This window comes from Camelus dromedarius, chromosome 7, assembly GCF_036321535.1.
Source record: "Camelus dromedarius isolate mCamDro1 chromosome 7, mCamDro1.pat, whole genome shotgun sequence".
Classification (NCBI taxonomy): domain Eukaryota; kingdom Metazoa; phylum Chordata; class Mammalia; order Artiodactyla; family Camelidae; genus Camelus; species Camelus dromedarius.
The window spans coordinates 50,762,150-50,782,084 of NC_087442.1; the positions used below are offsets into that span (position 1 = coordinate 50,762,150).

The 19,935-nt window shown below is 35.2% G+C and overlaps 1 long non-coding RNA gene across 2 annotated transcripts in view; it reads right to left on the bottom strand.

Moving 5' to 3' along the window:
* Nucleotides 1-19,935, bottom strand: part of LOC135321688 (uncharacterized) — a 372,256-nt gene that overhangs the window by 164,774 nt on the left and 187,547 nt on the right. The window lies entirely within an intron of this gene.

Here is a 19,935-nt window from a genome sequence, read left to right on the forward strand (position 1 = left end):
GCACAGGTAGAAAGGCATGTTCAGGATGCCTAGTCTGGTCCGTTGAGTCATCCTCAGAACTTCCCAGAAAACAGTTACTATCCCACTGGCCTTTATTTTAGTAAGAGGCACGAAATGTGCGGCGAAATCACAGAATTTGGGAAATGATAAACATTTACAACTTACAGGAAGCTTGAAGGATCATGCTATGCAAACTGACTGCTTAACAAGTGAAAAAACTAAGAGAAATTAAGTGTGTTGTCTAGAGCCCCAAGGAACCTTAGTGCGCACTAACCCTACAACTCAGGTCTCCATCTATTAGGACTCTGCCTCGCTCGTGATGTCATTATTCTGGTCAGAGGATGGAGAACAAGACATTCTCGCTTATTAAAGAAAAGTCATAAAGTGGTTAAAGCTAGGTCCATAAAATGGCCATATCCTTAATTTTCAAAAAGATGAAACCAAGTAACACAGAATCTTAAAATTGCCTTGAATAAAATGGAAATGGTTAGGATGCTGCAGAACATTCAGGCCACCTTTTGAGATGATCAGAGGTCTAGACTGGACTGGACTCATCTTTCTCACATAATGACTGATGGAATAAATTATTCTAAGTTGCCATTTCTAAATACTTCGTAACTGTTTTAACTCTTTTTGAAAAGATGAAAAGCTAAATATTTTTCTATGGATTTTGTTACTTCCTTCAGATCTTTCAAATGTCACTTTTTCAGTGAGGTCTTCTGTGCTTTTGTTTTAATTGAAGAACAGCTGATTTACAATATTATACGAGTTTGAGGTGTACAACATAGATTCAAAATTTTCATAGATGATAACACCACCTAAAATTATTATAAAATGCTGGCTATGTTCCCTGTGCTTTACAATATATCCTTGTAGCTTATTTATTTATGTAGGGAGGTCTTCTTTGAACACCCACTTCAGAGTTGCCAACCACAGGCTACACACCCACCCCTGAGGCACGTGCTGTTCTCTCTGTGGCTTATTTTTTCCTCTAAGGCAATCAACACAACCTAACAAGTGATAATTTACTCTTTGGTATCACTCCCTAACCAGAATGAAAACTCTTTGAGAGCAGGAATTGCTCTGTATCACCGATAGTTGAGAATCTAGTACACTATAGCTGCTTAGCTAATATCTGCTGAATGGATGAATGAATGTAAAAATACAAACAAAGTAAGTTTTAAAATGTTTGTTAGGCATTGCCTGAAATTAAAAATAAATATACTCAGTATGTCTTTTTAAAACTATACTATGTTTTCTGGCTTCAGACACACTGAACATTTGGAATCTACATAAATTTTAGAGAAATGTTCTGTGGTGTTTTGTTTTTTGTTTGGTTGGGGTTTTTTTGGTTTTTTTTTTGTTTTGTTTGTTTTTTTTTTGCTTTTCTTCAATGTATTTATTACGATGTAAGGTACAGGCTTTGATAGAAACAAAAAAGCAAAGATAATATCTAATGGCTAATCTAAAAGAGCAATTTGATCTGCTTTATTTTTTAGACAGTTAGCTTTTAAAACATTAAGTGATATTAAACAAATCCATCATGTGTTTGTTAATAATTTGAATTTTACTTTTTTCTTTGTGGATGTACATGAGATTCTATTCGTCTTAAATGACAGTATTAAACTATTTAGAAATTATCAGATATACTATTAATTTAGCTCTTTCCTTGACAAAATTTGTTTTTCTTCTAAGACGTAAGAGGGCATACTGAACAATCTAGAACAATCTTGATATAGGCACTCTGTATGAATCTGCAAAGAAACTGCACTTAGAAACAATGAGGATAACAACTATCTATAACATTGTGAAAATAAACCAGGGTTGCATTCTATGCCCTCATGATCAACACAATCCAGGTCTAATGGCACGTTTCTCAGCCTGCCCCAACCCTAACCCAGGAACTCTGAGCCAGCTTGAATGCCCAGCTGCACGCTCTCAGAAAACTCATTTCAAAACATCTCAGTTACAAAACCAAATAAACAAAACATCTCTGAATCCTGCCATACTCTGGCTCGTCTAATGTATACGCGTTAAAACATAGGTCTGGGAGCCCAGGACATTTTAATGTCAACAGGTGCAGGCAGTAGAGATAATTTGGGGTGGGATGGGGTTGTTCCTCTGGTGTCCTCCCCAGCCTTTCATTTCTTTGAATATTGGCTGAGCACCAACGATGCTCCTTGGGGTTGGTGCTGCTTTATTTATCTCTATTGGGTGTTTTGTGAGCTTTCAGCTGAAGGCAGTGTAGAAATACAGCAGGCAGATTTCTTAACATTTTCTATGAAGAAACACACACACACACATATAAAATTTAAGAAGTCCCTGTAAATTGAGTTTATTCTTAGAGCAAAAGCTCACTAATAAAAGTTACCAATAATATTAGTTCTAGAAATAAAAATATAATTCCCCTAGTTCTAATAATTTAGAGAGTTACCTGGAAATTCAGCTGGGGAGAATTATATCCTCATTATAAATATGAATTCAAGAAACTGACTCACCAAATAATTGTTTAGCTAATCTTATTCTAAGCATCATTCTTCTAAGGCATTTCAAAAGACAAAGAGCCACGTGTAAAAGTCCTCGTACAATGGTTGAATGCAAAACCAATGCTGCTACAAAAATACTGATTAAGACTGGTGGATGTTTTAGTAGATATTGTTCCTACAGGTCCAACGGTTATATAGAAATTATTAAGGAGATTTACAATCATATCACTAATCCATCATTTTAGTCCCTCCCTCAAAATGAACTTTTCATTTAGATAATAACTTTTCATTTATTTTCACTTTTAGTAAGGTGGGAAGTTGATCTGAGTCTTATTGACATGTTGTGGCTGTCACTAATCGTAACATCAGGGGAAAGAGTTCCTCTCTGCCTATCTGCTGAGTTCTAGAAGCTGCTGAAAGTCAGTGATGGCAGTGGTGGTCACCAAAATAGCCCCTTTCGTGGACAAGGCTCACTTTTCATTCTGGGTCTCTGGATTTTGGTGGCAATGGACATTTTTATTGGCAAGTTTCGATGACGCCAGTGTAGCAGAAGACCTGAACAGGGGACATTAGATGGCATATGCCTAATAGTGATGCCTTTTATTAGCAATTTGCTACCTCAGTTTAAAAAAGAAAGAAAGAAAAGGGGGGGGAAAAAAGTACTCCTTTGGTCTGAGTATGATTTTCCCATATTTTTCTTCACTGTAACAGTAACCAGGGCTGCTCTTTGGAGTGATTAAGCAGGCTTTGGAGTTACCACGCATGGGTAGAAAGAGACATTATCATAAAAGATTTGGAAATGCAGGCCCCAAATCTTTGATTTTGCTTACTATAAAGAATATAATCTAAAATTTCCTGAATGATCTAGTTATACATTTATATCATCATAAAAAAAGTCTTACATCTTCTTTACCAACATTTATGCCAGGTTGTTCATTTTCTTTTCCTATTGCATTAGCTACATTCTTTTATGACACTCAGTAAGCGAGGGAGTGATGATCCCTGTCTAGTTTGATTTTATTAAAGCAGTTTTAGTGTATTATCATATAAAAATACTTAGTATTTGTGGATTTTTATTTAAGGTATTATATGTCTCAAACATGAGATTAGGTTTCCATGTATAGGTTTAACCTACATACCTAAACATGTAAAGGTTTACACATGTTCAATGGACATAAGAAAAATGTATAAACATGTATGTTCTGTTTGAAGTGTACAGGCTCTTTCAAGCTTACTGATTACACTGGTAAATTTCATGATAGCCTTTCTTATTATTTACTAGATCTGTCCATTTATGAAGAATTATTAAAATAATTTAAGATGTTGGTATATAAAATAAATATATATAATGGATAATTTAAATGTAACATAAAACAGGAACAACATTTTGTGTCTATACAACTTTACCAAAATACATAAAACAAGATGAAATAAATTGAAGGGCACATCATATTTTTGAAAGGGAAATTTAATATTATTAAAGATTCAATTTTCTCCAAACGAAATGTATCAATTTAATGTCATTTCAGTTAGATTTGCAGCAGGTTTCCTTTTTTTTAAGTTAATAAGATCTACTTGATAAAAATAATCCAGTCACTGATCTTTGGTGTATTATTTCCCATTACAAATGGCAGATGACAGTTTCAACATGCTTTTAAAGTTTGCTTTATAAACAAAACACTAGGAGGCCTTTGATGGAGATGATATACATGGTTCAGGACAAAAAGAGAAATGAAAAAACAACAAAAAGTAGTGTGGTATATATACTACATAGATACACCATAACCACAGACACCTATTGAACTCTGGCCCAAATTTCCCCTCACTCTAATGCTGAGGCATTGAATCTGGACCAAACACATGCACTTCAAACCCCTTATATGACTGATTTTTCTCCAGGTAACTCCTGATCTTTTAGGTAAATATATTTTGATTAGGCTTATTCCACAGTCATATCCCATGTCTGAATCGTGAACTTAACACAGTTTAGCTTTAGAGGATCACTGGGTACAGGGGCTTAGCTGATCATCATTTATGGCCCTTGTCAGTGGTGAGTCAGAGCTGGCTTAGGTGAGCCTGTCAGCAGCAGCCAAGACTGGTCAACAGTGTGCTTCTACCTCAACCTTTCCAAGTCGAATAAAAGGCCCATCGGCTTGCTCAAGAAAATGCAGTATTACATAAAGGATATGAAAATCACATTTTAGTGAGAAAAAAACAAAAAAGAAAACAAGCACATTTTGAAAAACTGAAAGCAAAACAAGAAAGATATGGAAACAAATACCTTACAAACAACATGATGGAATATTTCAGGAGTCTGGAAAAGGAGAAATAGTGAGTCTAAAACAATTCCTAGTAAGCAGTTTAGAAGTCCATTATTTTAAAAAGTAGTTATAAAAGTTTTTCCTTTCAATGATAGGTCAGGTATTTCAAAACATGCACATTACTTGGGTAAAATTATAAAGATTATCAGAAACTAAAACTGAGCTTAAAGCTCTACAGAGAAGTACAAAATATTACTTGAAATGTGCATTGCTAAATATTTGCTTATAATTTGCAGGTGAGAGCTAAATAGGAGGGACGGTAAGAGTGGACAGATAGCCAATCTGGGTATTAGCAGGTGATGCCTCCAAGTTTCAGCAGAAGTCAGTGTTTAACATCCCCACTGTGTGAATTCGGATACTGATTTTATAAACTGTTCTTGGTGGAGTGGGGAGGAGCAAAGAGGAATGGAGAGGGTTTTCATAGCCTGTAGTCCTGAGCATCCCATTTCATTCTCCGGTGGTGCATGAAAAACATCACTGAAACTAAAAAGGGAAGAAAGTGGATTTCTTTAGGCTCCTGAGTTCTTCCGTTTACAGCAGAGGAGAGGTGTGATAAAGTTTTGTTACTGAACATTTACCTCTGCTCAGCAGTCCGCTAGAGCACTGAAAGCCCTGCCTGGATTCCTGACATCTAGAAGCTTAATGCAAATTGTAGGGCTCGGCCACACAATCAGTAGTTAGTGCAGACCAAAGAGAGATGCTCAGGGAAGACTTCTCACAAGAAAAGGCAGCTACAGATCTTTACTTAAAGAAATCTTAGGGAGGATGTTTGGAAAGAGAATTATCCCTGTTTTCCAATGGATATGTGTGCTTCAAAAATTACTTCAAACAACTGCCTCTTATTTTATATCTAGTCTGGGGTGATCAGGTAACTTAAATATTGATTAGTATTTTACAGTGTAGTGCTTTCTGAGAACACATTACCTCATCACTGATGCTGGACGGAAAGGCACTGCTGCCAAGAGCAGCACATATTGCCGACTTGGGGCTGGAGCAGGCACATGGCCCACCACGTGGGTTGCAAAGTTCAACCACCACTACCATCCAACCCCAAAAGAGTCCTTTAAATATTACTGAATTTCATTTCAAAATTCTTATTTCTGGCCCCTCCCGAAAATAATCTGAAGACTCAACAACACTCAGCCTGCATGCATCCTTGATGACAACGGACTAGAGCTATCAGTGGCTGCCTCTCCAGTGAGGGCTCGTTCCACTGTCCTCACCCGTCAGCATGGCCTCCCCTTCAGTCCACTTCACCCCATCTGGCCCTGTAAGAATTTCAATTTGCAAAATGAAACCCTGACCTATCTAAGTTGCTCTGTGTCACGCTGGATCGCATTACAGGTTCTACCTCTATGGACTCTATTGGTGAGAGAATACTAAGTCCTTTGTTCATCAACAAGTATTTGCTGCATGAATATGCCACACTGTCTTTTATTTACCTATGGAAACCTTCAAAGGTGTTTCCTCTGTGATCCACAAGACAAAGCAATTACACTGTAAACCTGAAAAAAAAAAAAAAAGAAACAAAAAACAAAAACAGAAGACCAAAAGCCTTGTCTGAGCTTTCACAGCAATTACAGTACAAACCACATTAGTTATTTAGCTCTTAATCATAAACTCTCTCAGTTTTTTTTCCCCTCTTTCATGTATATTTATCTTGTCTCCTCAATAAAACTGCAGCTCATCAAAGGTCAGGATGTTTGTCTTTTTTGTCTTTACAATCCCCCATGGTGTTTCATACACCATAACAATGCAATACATGCATACTTGTTTATTTAAAACATTGTATGAAGCAGAAGGTTCCCAGTATCCCTCAACAGTGATGATGCTGCAACACCTGAGACCGTCTTCCTCTGTCCTCCTTTCCTTTACAAGAATAATCCTAGGCTGAATTACACAAAGCAACACCAACTGACTTTTCTAGATGCACATTCTATTGGCTTCTTTCCCTCAAATCACAGGTAAGGTTTCTTTGAAGCAGGTCTTGCCAGAGACATGATAGTGATCAGGCTGTGACTCCAATGAGTAAGCAGCCCTGGAACCCAGCACTGGTTACTGGCACTTACATGTTCACACCAGGTCCTGCCAAACCACATGTGCTCCACTCCAAGGAGCTTCCTCTCAAGTACAGGGCTGGCTGGCAGGCTGCTCACACAAGGAGATGAATCAGGAGCCCTAAAGGCAAGTTACAAACTCCTTTCTCCATGGCATAGACTATAGCTCAGCATGAGTCCAAATTAATTCCACAAACACAGATAATTATCTCAAGTGAATGCACCTAGACTCTCCTCACTGTAAAAGGAGCCATTAATAGATCAAGGTAGATTGGGTGGATGTTGGTTCAATGGGTTTAGGCAGTGTGCCTCTCTGGTACCATAAATATGACACAAAAAAGTGGACACATGGGTATCAGAAATCTGGCTCTTTCCCTGATACTTTTGTTCTTTTTGCCTCATCGTGTGCTAGTACAGTGTGACACAGAACAAGTGCTGAATGACTGTTAGATGAGCTGTTTACATTGTTACAAATAATTAACAAGACTTAAATGGAATCCAAATCCTATTACCAGAAAAAAAGAATGATCAGCTTTAGAGAAGGCAAATGTTTGCTGGTGAAAAAAAATTGTAACTGCATTCATACATTATTTAGAACAAGATGTTTTTCAAATCAAAATGTCATCATCTTACTATAAGTGAAAACAAGGAAGAAGATTATACTTGACATTTTCCCTTACTGCATAAATCTAATGTATTATTGAATTTCTCATGGGATGTTAGCAATGATGTTTTAATATGGTTTGATCATATCAGATTATCATAGGAAGCAATAATCAGTTTAGTAGGTCAGGAATTAATAGACTAAAGGAGGAAATGTCTATGTGGACCTGGTTCCCATCATTCCTTTCCCCTACATGACCCATCAGTGGAAATCCTCTCATGGTCCTATAAAGTGGCTTATGGGTAGAAAAAAAACAGGAAGGAAGGAGCAGCCCTCACATGCAATTACATCAGTTGAGTTGTAAGGACTGCTAATTAGTTAGTAAATAGTAGGATCACTATTCTTTAATTTCCTACAAAACTACTTCTTGATCTCAGCCCCAATTCACTCTCGTTACAGGAGCCTTCTTTCACCATCCCTTCTAAATACTACTCCTCTACTTACCTAGTTCTTGCTCCCAGTTTAATCTACTTTATTATCTCCATAGCATTTACATTCTGAAGTAAACTGTATTTTTTTTACATGTTTCATCCACTACAAGTTCCAAATCTGTAGAAATATTTTCTGTCATACGCACCGCATTAGCAGGTGCTTAATAAGCATTTGCTTAAAATATTAATGAACAGATGAACATTTAATATTTTCAAGTGATAATGTGAATATAATCAAAATCTAAAAAAGATTCTCTTTCTTTCCAAGTATACATACCTGCAGTACCTCTGAGCATCAGCCCATTCCTGATTCCATATCTGAACACTGTGACCCAATCCCAGACCAGGGATGGTGGGAAAGATGGGGACGTGAGAGATTCAGGGAGAGGCTAAGTTTGAAGGAAGGAAAATTTTTTTTCTATTTGGTAACAAAAAAGCAGAAGTTTGATGTTTTATTTTGTAGACCACAAAAAACCTACTGAGACCTCAGCTAAAAGATTAAATTCTTCAGACTCCCTTGGGATAGCTGCCAAGCAGAAGTTATTGTTTGTTTCTTCCAGGAATACCCTTTGCAGTAGGTTGACTCAGCTGGGAGGGGATCAGTTTTACGCTTTCCACCTTCCTCCTTTTTCATTCTACAGAAAAGACAGATATAGTGGCTAGAATTCACATATGTAATGTTAAGGATAGAAGCCAAGCAAAAATAAGGGTGATGAGAGACAGGGGTTGGGCTTGGGCCCACTGATCAGCATCATGGGACAACCATACTAGATTGCTACCTCTGAAATGTGTTTGGGAGAGAAAAATAAAAAATTCTGCCACCGTTACTTAGGTTTTTTCCCTATCCTATTCAGTCAAAACTATCTTACTGATACATCATTAAAAGGATTACAACTCAGTAAGTACAATTATCAACTGAGTCCAAACTGCCATATTAAAATGGCCCTCCATAGCCACAGGTTCTACAGACATGATCCAACCAATTGCAGGTCAAATTTATTCAGAAAAAATTCAAGAAAATTCCAAAAACCAAAACCTGAATTTGCCATACACTAGCAAATATATACACAACATTTACATTGTATTAGGTATTGTGAGTAATCTAGAGAGAATTTAAAATATACAGGAGGATACGCATAGGTCATATGTAAGTAACATTTTATATAAGGGACTTGAGCATTCTCAGATATTAGTAGGCAAGCTGGGTTTGGGGGTGGCTGTAACATGTTGTTCCCAGAACCAATCCCTCACAGATACCAAGGGACAACTATATCTACGTACTAAATACTTTTTCACAACATTTTTAACATGCATACCTCATTTGTCATTTTAATCCTTAAAACATACCTCTTCAGTTAGATAAGCATACCCATTTAACAGATGAGAAAATAAGACTAAGGAGGCTAAGTCACTTATCCAAGGTTCTCAGCCTGTAAATTAGAGCACAAATCATCTGAATTTTAGCCCAGAACTGTTTCCAGGAGAGTATGCTGCCAATTGCTTAAATATGTATCAAAGTTTCAAGAATTACTACATATGCTGCTTACTGAGATTCATTATATGTCTATTTTCTTTGAGAATAAAGTTTTAAATGTATATAAGGGAGGTGACACCAAAGTTGCTATTGTCATCAAATGATTTTTTAAAAATATTTTTATAAATTCTGAAATCTCTTCCACAGAGAAAATATATACAAAATAAATACTACATCCAAGAACAAGTTCTTTCTATTTTAGTTATTGAACAGGAGATAAATGTATTCAGTGCAACAATACAGGCTACTTAACTTAGATGGTAGATGTGAGAATATATATTAAGACAAGCTCAGGGTTCTAGCTGGATTCTGCTAATACCTGGTACTACAACCAAATACTGACATACTGTCATCAGCTATGGAGGTATTTCAAGATTTAGTGAAAAGCTCTCAAATAGATTTCCATACAATTGATCAAATATATTTAGAAAAACTAGATTGCATAATATCTGATTTATCAATCTAAGTCACCTAATGCCAAATCAACGTGCATTAATACTATAAAATCCATTTACCGAGGAAGAGTGTTTTTTCATATAAAAGGAAGAAATTTTCCATAGCTAAGCTATAGATATGTGTAAAATGAATCTCTCCTTACATTTATGTTAACATGTTCAATATTACATGGATTAATAAACTTGAAATATTGAATTAAGATATTTTTAACCTACGTAGAACTACTTTTTGTTTTGTTTTTTAAATTTTATTATATTGAGTTATAGTCAGTTTACAATGTTGTGTCAATTTCCAGTGTAGAACACAATTTTTCAGTTATACATGAACATACATATATTCATTGTCGCATACTTTTTCACCATGAGCTATCACAGATCTTGTATATATTTCTCTGTGCTATACAGTATAATCTTGTTTATTCTATATATACCTGTCAGTCTCTACAAATTTCAAACTCCCCACTTTTTGAAGATGAACTTATGTACCTATGCCCTAAGTGAGTGATCTCACAGGTAAGAAATTCTACTTTTCTGACTAACTCCTGAGAGATTTTTGAACATCTTGGCTACTACCTTACTTAATCTTTTGATGGTGAATTTTGAGACAGGGTCATTACTTTTTCTGGAGCTAAGATACATGGTAGGCAGAGATGACAGTCAGTATCACACCAACATCAACTCTTTGCATCAAAGACAATTTTTTTTCTTCAAAAATAAGTACAAATTACTCTCTACAACCTTTAGAGTATCATTATTTAACATATCAGCCCATTTTGAAAACAGTAAACTAATTAAGAAAAGAAAAAATTATTTTGTAGGATCTACCTAGTCTGATCAGTACTGAGACTGTAAATACCTGATTTTTTTGGACATAGCTCTTTAAGCTTATTTGCAGAGTAAGCGACACTGCCCAACTTTAGATAACTGGATATGCTTTGGGAAGATGAATTTCCTGACTCTTCTAAGATCTGGCTTCTCCTACTTGCAGTCCCTGAGCCTGAGATCTACACTTTTTGTTATTATGACGTATTGAACATTTCTGAGCTCTCTGGATTCTGTCCTGCCTTGATGTCATAATTCTTTTTTATGTGGTTTTGGTATTTTGTTTCATTTGTCCTTATGGGAGAACCATATAAGAGTGCACAACCAAAAACAAACAAACAAACAAACAAACAACAAAACCCTAACTTCTTCTTGCCTATAATACATACTTGGGTAACCTAGACATCTGAGTAATACTTACTCAATGCATTTCAAGATATGATTTGCTTTTATGTTTTGAAATTACTGCCAAAGATCTTGATCTCATTCCCACCTGCTACTCACTCAATTTAGATCTAGTTATTTTTCCAAGTTTCTATCACATTCTCAAAGGTGGTTGATGTTTCAAATAGCAAGTATAGATTGCATTTATATAATTAAAGTTACTTCCAGCAGAAAAGGAAAATTAACTGAACTTCTGGTAGAAAAACATTCATCATCACTATCTTCATCCTTAAGTTACATTTTTTACACAACCAGTTCTGCAGAAATGACTTGTATTCATAAAGGCATTCAGGTGGCAAGTAAGAGAAAATCCAATTTGCAATCCCATCTATCGTGAGGCAATTTATTAGCTCACAAGACAAACAGAACAGAAGTGAAGCAGCTCCACAGCTGGTCTACTCAGCAAATCAGTCTCATCATCAAGAACACAAGTGCTTTACATCATTTTACTCTGCCATCTTCAGCTACACGAAACAACAGTCCAAAAGTCTGAAAGGAAAATTTCCTTTCCTTAGGTCTCTCTCTCTCTCTTTTTTGCAAGTAAGTCTTCTTCTGACATCTAGCATACCTCATCACCTCACACATCCATTCCTAAACAACTTACTAAGACAGTGATAGAATTACTGTGTTTTACTTAGAGGAAACAAGACTCATGACTCATGCCCTGGTGCTTCCAAGGAGTCCAGCCTTCCTTGGAGCACAGGACCACCCAAAACCTGAAACAGTATTCTAGGAAAGTCATAAATGATGACTCTTGAATAGGTGACTAACAGTCTTCAGACACCACTGTTCCACTCCATATCCCCATTCTATATCCCCAATTCTTTGTTTAATTTATTCTTATCTTTTTCTAATAAACATGTTGGACTCAGCTAGAAATACCTATTTGCAAAATGACTGGCTTGCCTGTGATAACGTCTTAAATATAAGACTCAAAAAGTTCACTAGGTTTATTTTGGGGAGATGTGTAGAATTTCTTATGATAAAAGATAAACTGTGGCATATTAATTTTGCTTTTTAGTTTATTTGAGCAAAATCTGATTCCAATTGGGCACGGTCAAGTCAGAAGTGGTTAGAAGCATTCCACTGATAAGACCTTAAGGAGAGGCTTTGATAAAGAGGTAGAAGCAAAGCAAGGAACTTATATGATTGGCTGTAGCTTAAGCGGTTGTTTCATTTGTCAAAGCCTAGGTGGCTATCTGTGATTGGTTGTCATTAGGTTTTGATTTCTTAACCTTGAGGCTTAGGTTTTGGTTTGCTTATGTAGGCTATTAAGGCATTAAAGCCCTCTCAGTCTAATGTCCTTCTTGTTTAATTAATTTAAAACTTACGTGTTAAGTTATTTGGTAAGGAACATAATTAGGATTCAATAAGGAATTCAAGCATGATTCCTTAACTTGGATAGGTGAAATATTTCTTCTTTTAAAGGGTATGAGCCTTAAAATAGCCACTACATTGTTCTGAAATACATTGTATTGCCATTAGATACAAGTGGTTCAATTCAAAGAAAATCTGACACATTATCTCACAACCTTGGGAGAGCCTATGAAAAGTGTTCTAGAGCTATTGTAACTTCTTCCTAAAGACATAATGACATGCCACATGCAGAATATTTCATGTACAGACACAGATTTTCATCCTTAACAGGGCTTTGAAAACTGCCTAATCTTCACTGGGAAAACAAAGGATAAAACTTATTCAACGTATTTGTTATTAGGCCAAATTAACTTATATTTCTCATGATAGATAGGTATGTGGATGTATAACATATGCAAATATCTCTATACGTGTATACATTTATATGTACACAGTGCACATTTATATACACACATATGTATGTATAAATATATACATATATAGAAAAATACACATACACACATCCATACTCCATTTATTCACAAATACACACATTCATTGCAACCTACAAAATGAAAATTACAATGTACATTTAGTTATTTTACACAGTCATAATAATGATAACTTTATACTTAATTATGACGGTACAGACAGTAATCATCTTTGTGAAGATGTCGAAAAGACAAAGCACGAATATCCATTATGTTAACCATATTTTTTAAAACATGCCTTGATTTCAGAGTTTGAGCAGATTGCTTAGTGTCCTTTGCTGCATCTGTTCTGGCCTTTGGGGGAGTTACTCCATTGTTACCTCCTATTAGTAAATTTATCATTCGAATCCTACAACCCAGGCAGAAAAACATTCAGTTGGCTGAAGCATGCTGATTTGCCCCACAGTGAAACTAGAGACAGAAAGGTCTTTAAGGCTTTAAAAAGGGAGAGACGTTCTGTTTGTTTGTTTTAGAATTTTAAAATATTTATTTTTATTTTGTTTGCCATACAGAATTTCCTCTAGCATCATTAATTAAGTGCTGTATTCAGCAGCTCTTATCCTCCAGGAATTACCAGAAGAGTAAATGGGACTAGGTTAAAAAGTCAGCATATGTAATTTTTAATAAGTATGCTTCCAAAGTTTTAGTTTAAGTTTAAATTCTGTCCTAGATTTTAGAGAAAGGATGAAGTAAGGTTATAAGCTAGTGAAAAACATTTGAATTTGGGGGATATTGAGGGAAAAAAATAAACAAACCAATTTTTGCTCATACGTTGAGTCCCTAAAAAAAGTAGGTGTGTTTGTAAGATTTGTCAATTTTTCAAAAACTAAACTTCATTTTTCCACAAAAATTTGCTGTCAATCATTGTAAATTCCCAGTTTAGCCCAATGATCCATGGAAACAATACCACTGTAAAGGCTGGCCCAGATGGGATCAGTCCTTGGTATGGGAAAATTCATACTGGGCTCTAACGCCTGATGGGAATTCTTTCAGCATGATGGACTGATACTTTGGTCCTTCCTTGCAGCAGATGAAAAGTGGGAATTGCTTCACTTTTTAAAGATGTATGCTCCTTGGATGGTGACGGACAGTACATTATCTGTTCTGAAATGGATAGGAAAGGTAACAACTGTATCAACAGGGAGCATGACCAAACAGCCATCCAGTGTGGTTGCCCAGTTGCAGTGTGGGCCACTCCTATGTTAGGGGTTCATTACTGTGCAATGAGTCACTGATTAAGTCATTCAAAATTTCCTGAATGTCAACCACAAAGTAAACACAGTACTAGGCTCTGGAGAAACAATTGCGAGCAAGAGCAGACATGGTCTATTCTGTCCGGGCATTTACAAGCTACTCTGGGATGTAGTGATGAGCAAATGATCAAATAACCCCAAAAAAGTATAAAATTGCAGCTGGGATAAATGCTGGGAGAGATAAGACATGGTCCTTCAAATAGCAGAATAAGGAACTTTTAAACTGATAAGTTACAGATATCTCTAATAAATGATTTCTCATAAAGGGTGTATTAGAGTTAATCAAAGCCTGTAGAAAGGCCTGAAAGAAGGCCAGTGGAGCAGGGGATGAGAGAAAGAGACACTGGTTTGAGATGGTACCTGACAACTAGATTGAGCACCAGACCTGATAAGAGACTTCTTCACTCTATGTTTTTAAAAGGTCTATTTTGGTCTTTAGCCTGAGAGCATTTGTGTGTATGTCTGTGTGTGTGTGCATGTGTACACACACATATCAACCTGAGTGCTGAGCAGAGAAAGGACTGGAACAGAACCAGTTTGGAAGCCATTATGGTACCCAAGGCACATGATGTTGGTAATTTGGTCTACAGAAGTGGTTCTCAAACTTCAATGTGCATCAGAATCACCGGGAGGGTTTATTAAAACACAGATTGCTGGGTCCTAGACTCACAGATCCTGACTCAGTAGGCCTGGAATGGAGCACAAAACTTCCTTTTTCTTACTAGTTGCCAGGTTATGCTAACACTGCCAGTCTGAGGATCACACTTAAAAAACCACTTTAAGTCTTGATGTACACAACTGGTCTAGGATGAGAAAGGTGGACAGATTATTTCCATATTTTCAACACCAAAAAAAAAAAAGGTTCATGAGTGAAATGATGAAAAATTTCCTTGGCTAACTAATTTGTATTTGATATTCTGAAGAATAATGAAGTCTAATATAACCTAACATCTAATGATTTCTGACTTACTGATCCTGTGAAAAGATTGTTACAATAAGAATAAAGTGGTTAACTGTGCCTTCTCATTCTAGTCAATATTTCAACACAGAAAAATATTTTATATGAGTTGATTTGGAAATTTAACAAATTAGTCATAAAATATACTTTTTAAAAAATACATTTGAATAAGACCCATGTAACCCATACTTTACAGCATTGCTAGGACTATCTTTGGTGAAAGACCCATGTTATTTATTTTCATTTCTAATCTGCCAGGGACCACTATGTGACCCAGATGCACATGATCATTGAGAAGTCTGTACTACCTAGACTCACTACACAAGTTCAGCAATACCTAAACTGGCCCAGATTCTGTTCAGGAGGACAAACCCATTGACCACATACCTTGAAGGTAAGTCGACTTTCTAAAACTGTTTCTAAATGCACAATTTAAATTTCTGTAATTACCTTATTGTACAGATAACTCACTGTTCATGACCTGACACTGGTTCACAGGCCACACTTTCAGTAGCACCACCTTACAGGAAATATAAAAACATAAATTGTTCTTGAAAAGTACTAATCAAAAGAGATTTTCAAAATGGGCAAAGTTCTGATGAATTTCAAGTCAGCTTCATGATTGTTTCACTTGGCAAAAACCAAAATTGTAACACAAAATTCTAAGAACTCAATGAATGAGTTCAACAGTAGAACGGGAGAGACAGAGGAAAGAATCAGTGAACTGGAAAATGGAACAACAGAAATTTCCCAGTTGGAAACAACAGAGAAAAAAAAAGACTTTAAAAAATTAACAAAGCCTCATTAACCTGTGGGACTATAACAAAAATATTTAACATTCATTCCAACAGAATCCTTGAAATAAAGGAGAAGGAAGAGAGAACTTAAGAACTAATTGAGTAATATCAAATCAAATACTCAAGGCCAAAACTTTCCAAATTTGGCAAAAGGCATAAACTTACAGATTGAAGCTGAGTGAACTGAAAAAGAGAATAAAGCCACAGAAATCTATGTCAAGACATATCATAGTCAAACTTTGGAAGACTAAAAGAATGGAAAAAAAAATTAAGAAAGTGAAAGAGAAATAACACATTATGTATGGAGGAAAATATCTGAATGACAGCAAATTTCTCATCAGAAACAATGGAGGCCAGGAAGAATTACACTACATTTTTCAAGAGCTTAAAGAAAAGAACTGTTCAATCTAGAATCAGATATCCAATGAAAGTATGTTTCAGAAATGAAGGGGAAATCGAGATATTCTAAAATGAAGGAAAGCTAAGAGAATTTGTTCCTGGCAATCCTAATCTAAAACAATGGCTGAAGCAGGTCCTCCAAAGAGAAGAAAAAGAAAAAAAAAAAAAAAATAGGGAAGAATCTTGGAACATCAGGAAGGAAAGTAAAACATCATGTACAAAAACAGAGAAAATATTAAATTACATTTGATGATTGAAGTAAAAATTATAGCACTGTTTCATGTGGTTCCATATGTATATAGAAGAAATACTTCAAACAATTATAAATAGGGGAGGCTAAAGGGATTAAAGAAAAGTAAGGTTTCAAACTTCACTCTGGTAAAATGACACCACCATTAGAGTGTGATAAATTTTAGATGCATAATGTAAACCTAGAGCAACCATTCCAAAAAACTGTACAATGAGGTAAATAAAAAAATATGATCATAATGTAATTATAGGAAACATTCAAGTAACCCACAGGAAAAAAGAGACAGAAAAAAATAAAAGAGAAAACAAATAATAATCTGGGTGACTAAAGTCTTAATATATTAAAATTATGGCCTAAATACATTAAATAGAAGACAAAGCCTGGCAAAGTGATTTAAAATGATGGCTCAGTATGCTTTCCACAAGAAACTCACTTCAAATAAAACGATATAAGAACACTGAAAGAAAAAGTTGGAAAAAGACATATCATGTAAATATTAATCCAAGGAAAGAAGCAGTAGCTATACTAATATCAGATAAAAGTAGACTTCAGAGCAAATAAAATTACCAGAGGCAGAGAAGGATACTGTATAATGATGACAACAGGGTCACTTCACCAAGAAGATGTAGCAATCAACAATGTAAACACCAAACAATGAAGTTGCAAAATATGTGAAACCCAGCCCGATAGAACTAAAAGGGGAAATATTCAAATCCCCAGTGTAGTTGGAGACTTCAACACCTCTATCTCACCAACTGACAGAACAACCAAACAGAAAATCAGCAGGAGTATAGAACTGAGCAGCACAATCCAAAAAAAGGACCTAACAGACATTTTTAGAATACTTCACTTAACAGAAGCAGAACACACATTCTTCAGCACCTGTGGAACATATACCATGAGAGGCCATACTCAAGGCCATTAAACAAAAAAACCCAACAAATTTGAAAGAATTTACATCATAGAAAGTATGTTCTCTGACCACAACGGAATCAAACTAAATCAATGATAGAAAGAAAACAGAAAAATTCCCCAGGCACTTAGAAATCAAAGAATTACAAGTAATTCAATGGTCAAAGAGGAAGACAAAAAAAAATTTTTAATTATGTTTAACAGAATGAAAATGAAAACGTATCATACCAAAATTTGGGGTACATAGGTAAAGGAGGGATGAGAGGGAAATTTTTGGCACTAAATTTATAGCACTTAGATTTTTTAAAAAAGAAATATTTCAAATCAGTAATCTAGGTTCCCATTTGAAGAATCTAGAGGAAAAAAGGCAAAGCTAACTCAAAGCAAGTATCAGGAATGAAGTAATATGTGTAAGAGCAGAAAGCAATAGGACTGAAAACAGAAAAACAATAGAGAAAAATCAGTAAAATAAAGAACTGCTTCCTTAAAAGATCCATAAACTTGATGAACCACCTGGGAGACTGAGATAAAGAGCAAAACAAAGATAATTCAACTGACCATTATCAAGAATAACACAGACCCTGCAGACATCAAAATGATAATAAGTGAATATTATGAGCAACATTGCATAGCTAAATTTGACAACTTCGGAGAAATTTGACCAATTTCTCAAGAAACATGAACTTACCACAATTCATCCAATATGAAATAGGTAATCTGAACAGATACAACAATTAAATAAATAGAAGTCATAATTTAAGAAAAATTGACACCAATTATATACAATATTTTAAAGAAAACAGTAGAGAACACTTTATTTTATAATACTAGTATTACCCTAATACCAAAACCAAAGACAATACCAAAACAAACCAAACAAAAATTTCAGACTAATATCCCTCATGAATATAGATGCGAAATCTTTAACAAAATGTTAGTAAATAGAATTTAGCAATGTATAAAGTAAGTTATACTCCATGACTGAGTTTTAAGATTGATTGAATATTTGAAAATAAATTAATATAATCCAATATATTAACAAACTATAAAAGAGAATTACATAATCATACCAATCTATCAAGAAAAAGTTTGGAAAAAATTCAACACCCACTCATGATTAAAAAAACCTCTCAGAAAAGTAAGAATTGAGGGAAACTTCCTAAACTTGATAAATAGCATCTACAAAAAAACAACAGCTAAAATTATACTTACAACTGAATGCTTTCTCTGTAAGGTCAGGAACAAGGCAAGAGTATCTACTTTCACTACCCTTATTCAATATACTGCTGGAAGTTCTACCTAGTGCAATAAGGCAAGAAAAGGAAATAAAGGCATACAGATTGAAAAGAAAGGGCTAAAACTGTGCCACATACAGATAACATAATTATCTATATAGAAAATCCTAAGGAATATGCAAACAGCAAAGACAAAAACCTTCTAGAACTAAAAAGTAAGTTCAACAAGAGAACAAAACAAAGAAACATAGAAAAAAAAATCAATTGCCTTTCTACATACTTGCAATGAATACATGGAAACAAAATTTTAAAATATAATATCATTTATAATCACTCCATAAAATAAAATAGTTCAGCATAATTCTGTCAAAATATGCATAAAACTTCCATGATGAAAACTACCAAAAAATGATAATGAAAGAAATCAAAGATGACCTACTCAAATATATCCAACTTTCTTTTGACAAAGATGCAAAAGCAAGTCAGTGAAGGAAGAATAGCTTTGCCAAAAAAAAAAAAGTGGTATAGAAATCAGATATCCATTGGAGAGGCCAAAAATGAACTTTGACCTAAACTTTACACCTTATATAGAAATTAACTTAAAAGGGGTCACAGACTTAAATGCAAAACTCAAAAATAATAAATATGAATCAATGGAATGGAATAGAGAGCACCAAAATAAACCCACAGACTTATGAGCAATTTATCTTCAACAAAGGAGGCAAGAATATACAACGGAGAAAAGACAGTCTCTTCAGCAAGTGGTGCTGGGAAAGCCACATATTGGACAGCCACATGTGCATCAATCAAGTCAGAACACTCCCTCACACCATACACAAAAATAAACTCAAAATGGCTTAAAGACTTAAACAAAAGACAAGACTCTATAAACCTCCTAGAAGAAAACATAGGCAAAACATTTTCTTACGTAAATCTTAGCAATGGGCTGTCTCCTAGGGCAGCCTACCCAGGCAATAGAAATAAAAGCACAAGTAAACAAATGGGACCTCATTAAACTTATAAGCTTTTGCACAGCAAAGGAAACCATAAGCAAAACAAAAAGACAACCT